The following is an 8042-nucleotide window of genomic DNA, read 5'->3' on the forward strand; positions in this document are numbered from 1 at the left end:
CGTAGCGCTAACCGACAGCCTTCCAACTTGGAAGGTTCAAGGTTATGGAAAGACCAAAGAGGGGAAGGCAAGCGCAACGAAAACGAGCACAAGCTACAGTCCCAAAGGAACAAAGAATGTCGATTGTCACTGGATTGTCACTGTATAGTATCTAGTTACAGTGGTGGAGAGTTACTCTTAACTCGTTTCCATATGTCCTTTTCCTTTCTACTTTTATTATTGGCTCAATACCCGAGTTTCAAATAATACTTCGAAGTAATAATAATCATAATAATATTATTAACTGGTTTGAGGGAAAGAGACGAACGGGAAAAGTCTGAAGAAAAAATCGACTACAGTCAACTTCGCTTATAACGACACTCGGCGGGGCATCAAAAAAGTGTCCTTATTCGCGAAGTGTCGTTATACCCGAAGTCTCATTATATGTACTACAGTTGGAAGGGACTTTGCTCTGGGCATGGAAATGCTGTCGTTATTCGCGAATTGTCGTTATATCCGCAGTCGTTATTAGCGAAGTTGACTGTATATGTATCTATTATTGCACGATTAAAGAGGTCAATATATGAAATATAGAACGAGTAAAAGACCGAGGTCCCCCGAGGTCTATATTTCATATATTGACCGATTATGAGGGCAATAATAGATTTATCACGACAATGCATACCTAAAACTGTTTTTGCTTTGCTATAGGAAGAAAGGAATACTATTGTAATAGTATAATAGTATGTACATATGCCGTTTACATTGGACATTACTTCTGTGTAAACCGAAGTTTTCAGTTGTCTCTTGTAGTATGTTCCCCAAGTTCTTTGACTGAGAATCTGACAGTTTGGGTTCAAATCCCAGCATTTGGCTTCAGATTTTTCTTCTTTCAGTTCTGATTTTTTTCTAAGTTGAGGAAAAAGTTCTAAGTCCTCGGGCTAAGTGGTCAATAATAAGTGGTCAATATAAGCAGTCAATATATGCTGATATTTGACCGCTTAGAGATCACAAGTTTCTGTGGGGGTCAATAATAAGAGAGTGATAAATAATAATACGAAGTAGTGGTTGCGACTTCGGCGATGATTTGGAAGAAAGGTTTGCGAGCTCCGGTGTGGGGAGCAAACCTTTCTTATATATAATAATAATAATAATAATAATTGCATTCCCAACTCATCACAACCACGCGCTCTTCAGCCGAACCATACAGACACCAGCAAGGACACTTCCGTTGAGAGATAATAATTATTGCTCCACGCCCCTAGACAGCTGTTTCGCTCCCTGTCGGAGCTCATCAGTAGAGGATGATAATGATGATAATGGAGGCATGATCATTCTTATACACCAGAAATGGCGCAAGTGCGCGCTTTCCACATAATTACATCAATGGCATATGCAAGCTGCTAAAATGGTAAAGTGTGAGAACAGCGATAAATAATCATAGTACGCGCTCATTGGTGGAGAAACACACCACACAAGCGACGAAAATCTTACTCGGAATACTGATGCCAATGGAAAGTACACGTATGTTGTTTATTATTATGATGTTGCAAAGTCCATGTATGCAGGCGAGGCGAGACTCACCGCCGAGATCCCCCAACGCGACAGGCTCGGTTGCCGTTCAGGATTCACCCCGACCTGTCCGCCCGTCAACAGGATCGACAGCGGGAGGCCCCACTGATGCCGATGTCGATGCACACCAGGAAACTTGTAGTCGTGAGTGTGATACTAACAGGTCTAGTAGCAACCACTGACAAACGAGAGGCCAGCTGGGGCATTCACTCCAGTCAGGGATGCTTGGTCGACGCTTCGTATCAGCAGCTCAGCTCAGTTTGATCAAAGATGTTGCAGATGTGTCTTGCTTTCCTCCTTCCTTCTTCACCGACTCGTCTTGTCATCTCTCCTTCTTTCTTCACCGACTCTTCGTGTCCACTCTGCTCTGCCACTAACGGCGCACTAAAACTTCAGAACTAAATATTGCGACAGAGCTTTCGGCCATATTTTCAATTCATTGCATTCCCAACTCATCACAACCACGCGCTCTTCAGCCGAACCATACAGACACCAGCAAGGACACTTCCGTTGAGAGATAATAATTATTGCTCCACGCCCCTAGACAGCTGTTTCGCTCCCTGTCGGAGCTCATCAGTAGAGGATGATAATGATGATAATGGAGGCATGATCATTCTTATACACCAGAAATGGCGCAAGTGCGCGCTTTCCACATAATTACATCAATGGCATATGCAAGCTGCTAAAATGGTAAAGTGTGAGAACAGCGATAAATAATCATAGTACGCGCTCATTGGTGGAGAAACACACCACACAAGCGACGAAAATCTTACTCGGAATACTGATGCCAATGGAAAGTACACGTATGTTGTTTATTATTATGATGTTGCAAAGTCCATGTATGCAGGCGAGGCGAGACTCACCGCCGAGATCCCCCAACGCGACAGGCTCGGTTGCCGTTCAGGATTCACCCCGACCTGTCCGCCCGTCAACAGGATCGACAGCGGGAGGCCCCACTGATGCCGATGTCGATGCACACCAGGAAACTTGTAGTCGTGAGTGTGATACTAACAGGTCTAGTAGCAACCACTGACAAACGAGAGGCCAGCTGGGGCATTCACTCCAGTCAGGGATGCTTGGTCGACGCTTCGTATCAGCAGCTCAGCTCAGTTTGATCAAAGATGTTGCAGATGTGTCTTGCTTTCCTCCTTCCTTCTTCACCGACTCGTCTTGTCATCTCTCCTTCTTTCTTCACCGACTCTTCGTGTCCACTCTGCTCTGCCACTAACGGCGCACTAAAACTTCAGAACTAAATATTGCGACAGAGCTTTCGGCCATATTTTCAATTCATTGCATTCCCAACTCATCACAACCACGCGCTCTTCAGCCGAACCATACAGACACCAGCAAGGACACTTCCGTTGAGAGATAATAATTATTGCTCCACGCCCCTAGACAGCTGTTTCGCTCCCTGTCGGAGCTCATCAGTAGAGGATGATAATGATGATAATGGAGGCATGATCATTCTTATACACCAGAAATGGCGCAAGTGCGCGCTTTCCACATAATTACATCAATGGCATATGCAAGCTGCTAAAATGGTAAAGTGTGAGAACAGCGATAAATAATCATAGTACGCGCTCATTGGTGGAGAAACACACCACACAAGCGACGAAAATCTTACTCGGAATACTGATGCCAATGGAAAGTACACGTATGTTGTTTATTATTATGATGTTGCAAAGTCCATGTATGCAGGCGAGGCGAGACTCACCGCCGAGATCCCCCAACGCGACAGGCTCGGTTGCCGTTCAGGATTCACCCCGACCTGTCCGCCCGTCAACAGGATCGACAGCGGGAGGCCCCACTGATGCCGATGTCGATGCACACCAGGAAACTTGTAGTCGTGAGTGTGATACTAACAGGTCTAGTAGCAACCACTGACAAACGAGAGGCCAGCTGGGGCATTCACTCCAGTCAGGGATGCTTGGTCGACGCTTCGTATCAGCAGCTCAGCTCAGTTTGATCAAAGATGTTGCAGATGTGTCTTGCTTTCCTCCTTCCTTCTTCACCGACTCGTCTTGTCATCTCTCCTTCTTTCTTCACCGACTCTTCGTGTCCACTCTGCTCTGCCACTAACGGCGCACTAAAACTTCAGAACTAAATATTGCGACAGAGCTTTCGGCCATATTTTCAATTCATTGCATTCCCAACTCATCACAACCACGCGCTCTTCAGCCGAACCATACAGACACCAGCAAGGACACTTCCGTTGAGAGATAATAATTATTGCTCCACGCCCCTAGACAGCTGTTTCGCTCCCTGTCGGAGCTCATCAGTAGAGGATGATAATGATGATAATGGAGGCATGATCATTCTTATACACCAGAAATGGCGCAAGTGCGCGCTTTCCACATAATTACATCAATGGCATATGCAAGCTGCTAAAATGGTAAAGTGTGAGAACAGCGATAAATAATCATAGTACGCGCTCATTGGTGGAGAAACACACCACACAAGCGACGAAAATCTTACTCGGAATACTGATGCCAATGGAAAGTACACGTATGTTGTTTATTATTATGATGTTGCAAAGTCCATGTATGCAGGCGAGGCGAGACTCACCGCCGAGATCCCCCAACGCGACAGGCTCGGTTGCCGTTCAGGATTCACCCCGACCTGTCCGCCCGTCAACAGGATCGACAGCGGGAGGCCCCACTGATGCCGATGTCGATGCACACCAGGAAACTTGTAGTCGTGAGTGTGATACTAACAGGTCTAGTAGCAACCACTGACAAACGAGAGGCCAGCTGGGGCATTCACTCCAGTCAGGGATGCTTGGTCGACGCTTCGTATCAGCAGCTCAGCTCAGTTTGATCAAAGATGTTGCAGATGTGTCTTGCTTTCCTCCTTCCTTCTTCACCGACTCGTCTTGTCATCTCTCCTTCTTTCTTCACCGACTCTTCGTGTCCACTCTGCTCTGCCACTAACGGCGCACTAAAACTTCAGAACTAAATATTGCGACAGAGCTTTCGGCCATATTTTCAATTCATTGCATTCCCAACTCATCACAACCACGCGCTCTTCAGCCGAACCATACAGACACCAGCAAGGACACTTCCGTTGAGAGATAATAATTATTGCTCCACGCCCCTAGACAGCTGTTTCGCTCCCTGTCGGAGCTCATCAGTAGAGGATGATAATGATGATAATGGAGGCATGATCATTCTTATACACCAGAAATGGCGCAAGTGCGCGCTTTCCACATAATTACATCAATGGCATATGCAAGCTGCTAAAATGGTAAAGTGTGAGAACAGCGATAAATAATCATAGTACGCGCTCATTGGTGGAGAAACACACCACACAAGCGACGAAAATCTTACTCGGAATACTGATGCCAATGGAAAGTACACGTATGTTGTTTATTATTATGATGTTGCAAAGTCCATGTATGCAGGCGAGGCGAGACTCACCGCCGAGATCCCCCAACGCGACAGGCTCGGTTGCCGTTCAGGATTCACCCCGACCTGTCCGCCCGTCAACAGGATCGACAGCGGGAGGCCCCACTGATGCCGATGTCGATGCACACCAGGAAACTTGTAGTCGTGAGTGTGATACTAACAGGTCTAGTAGCAACCACTGACAAACGAGAGGCCAGCTGGGGCATTCACTCCAGTCAGGGATGCTTGGTCGACGCTTCGTATCAGCAGCTCAGCTCAGTTTGATCAAAGATGTTGCAGATGTGTCTTGCTTTCCTCCTTCCTTCTTCACCGACTCGTCTTGTCATCTCTCCTTCTTTCTTCACCGACTCTTCGTGTCCACTCTGCTCTGCCACTAACGGCGCACTAAAACTTCAGAACTAAATATTGCGACAGAGCTTTCGGCCATATTTTCAATTCATTGCATTCCCAACTCATCACAACCACGCGCTCTTCAGCCGAACCATACAGACACCAGCAAGGACACTTCCGTTGAGAGATAATAATTATTGCTCCACGCCCCTAGACAGCTGTTTCGCTCCCTGTCGGAGCTCATCAGTAGAGGATGATAATGATGATAATGGAGGCATGATCATTCTTATACACCAGAAATGGCGCAAGTGCGCGCTTTCCACATAATTACATCAATGGCATATGCAAGCTGCTAAAATGGTAAAGTGTGAGAACAGCGATAAATAATCATAGTACGCGCTCATTGGTGGAGAAACACACCACACAAGCGACGAAAATCTTACTCGGAATACTGATGCCAATGGAAAGTACACGTATGTTGTTTATTATTATGATGTTGCAAAGTCCATGTATGCAGGCGAGGCGAGACTCACCGCCGAGATCCCCCAACGCGACAGGCTCGGTTGCCGTTCAGGATTCACCCCGACCTGTCCGCCCGTCAACAGGATCGACAGCGGGAGGCCCCACTGATGCCGATGTCGATGCACACCAGGAAACTTGTAGTCGTGAGTGTGATACTAACAGGTCTAGTAGCAACCACTGACAAACGAGAGGCCAGCTGGGGCATTCACTCCAGTCAGGGATGCTTGGTCGACGCTTCGTATCAGCAGCTCAGCTCAGTTTGATCAAAGATGTTGCAGATGTGTCTTGCTTTCCTCCTTCCTTCTTCACCGACTCGTCTTGTCATCTCTCCTTCTTTCTTCACCGACTCTTCGTGTCCACTCTGCTCTGCCACTAACGGCGCACTAAAACTTCAGAACTAAATATTGCGACAGAGCTTTCGGCCATATTTTCAATTCATTGCATTCCCAACTCATCACAACCACGCGCTCTTCAGCCGAACCATACAGACACCAGCAAGGACACTTCCGTTGAGAGATAATAATTATTGCTCCACGCCCCTAGACAGCTGTTTCGCTCCCTGTCGGAGCTCATCAGTAGAGGATGATAATGATGATAATGGAGGCATGATCATTCTTATACACCAGAAATGGCGCAAGTGCGCGCTTTCCACATAATTACATCAATGGCATATGCAAGCTGCTAAAATGGTAAAGTGTGAGAACAGCGATAAATAATCATAGTACGCGCTCATTGGTGGAGAAACACACCACACAAGCGACGAAAATCTTACTCGGAATACTGATGCCAATGGAAAGTACACGTATGTTGTTTATTATTATGATGTTGCAAAGTCCATGTATGCAGGCGAGGCGAGACTCACCGCCGAGATCCCCCAACGCGACAGGCTCGGTTGCCGTTCAGGATTCACCCCGACCTGTCCGCCCGTCAACAGGATCGACAGCGGGAGGCCCCACTGATGCCGATGTCGATGCACACCAGGAAACTTGTAGTCGTGAGTGTGATACTAACAGGTCTAGTAGCAACCACTGACAAACGAGAGGCCAGCTGGGGCATTCACTCCAGTCAGGGATGCTTGGTCGACGCTTCGTATCAGCAGCTCAGCTCAGTTTGATCAAAGATGTTGCAGATGTGTCTTGCTTTCCTCCTTCCTTCTTCACCGACTCGTCTTGTCATCTCTCCTTCTTTCTTCACCGACTCTTCGTGTCCACTCTGCTCTGCCACTAACGGCGCACTAAAACTTCAGAACTAAATATTGCGACAGAGCTTTCGGCCATATTTTCAATTCATTGCATTCCCAACTCATCACAACCACGCGCTCTTCAGCCGAACCATACAGACACCAGCAAGGACACTTCCGTTGAGAGATAATAATTATTGCTCCACGCCCCTAGACAGCTGTTTCGCTCCCTGTCGGAGCTCATCAGTAGAGGATGATAATGATGATAATGGAGGCATGATCATTCTTATACACCAGAAATGGCGCAAGTGCGCGCTTTCCACATAATTACATCAATGGCATATGCAAGCTGCTAAAATGGTAAAGTGTGAGAACAGCGATAAATAATCATAGTACGCGCTCATTGGTGGAGAAACACACCACACAAGCGACGAAAATCTTACTCGGAATACTGATGCCAATGGAAAGTACACGTATGTTGTTTATTATTATGATGTTGCAAAGTCCATGTATGCAGGCGAGGCGAGACTCACCGCCGAGATCCCCCAACGCGGCAGGCTCGGTTGCCGTTCAGGATTCACCCCGACCTGTCCGCCCGTCAACAGGATCGACAGCGGGAGGCCCCACTGATGCCGATGTCGATGCACACCAGGAAACTTGTAGTCGTGAGTGTGATACTAACAGGTCTAGTAGCAACCACTGACAAACGAGAGGCCAGCTGGGGCATTCACTCCAGTCAGGGATGCTTGGTCGACGCTTCGTATCAGCAGCTCAGCTCAGTTTGATCAAAGATGTTGCAGATGTGTCTTGCTTTCCTCCTTCCTTCTTCACCGACTCGTCTTGTCATCTCTCCTTCTTTCTTCACCGACTCTTCGTGTCCACTCTGCTCTGCCACTAACGGCGCACTAAAACTTCAGAACTAAATATTGCGACAGAGCTTTCGGCCATATTTTCAATTCATTGCATTCCCAACTCATCGACATCGGCATCAGTGGGGCCTCCCGCTGTCGATCCTGTTGACGGGCGGACAGGTCGGGGTGAATCCTGAACGGCAA

This window comes from Sycon ciliatum, chromosome 2, assembly GCF_964019385.1.
Source record: "Sycon ciliatum chromosome 2, ocSycCili1.1, whole genome shotgun sequence".
Taxonomy (NCBI): domain Eukaryota; kingdom Metazoa; phylum Porifera; class Calcarea; order Leucosolenida; family Sycettidae; genus Sycon; species Sycon ciliatum.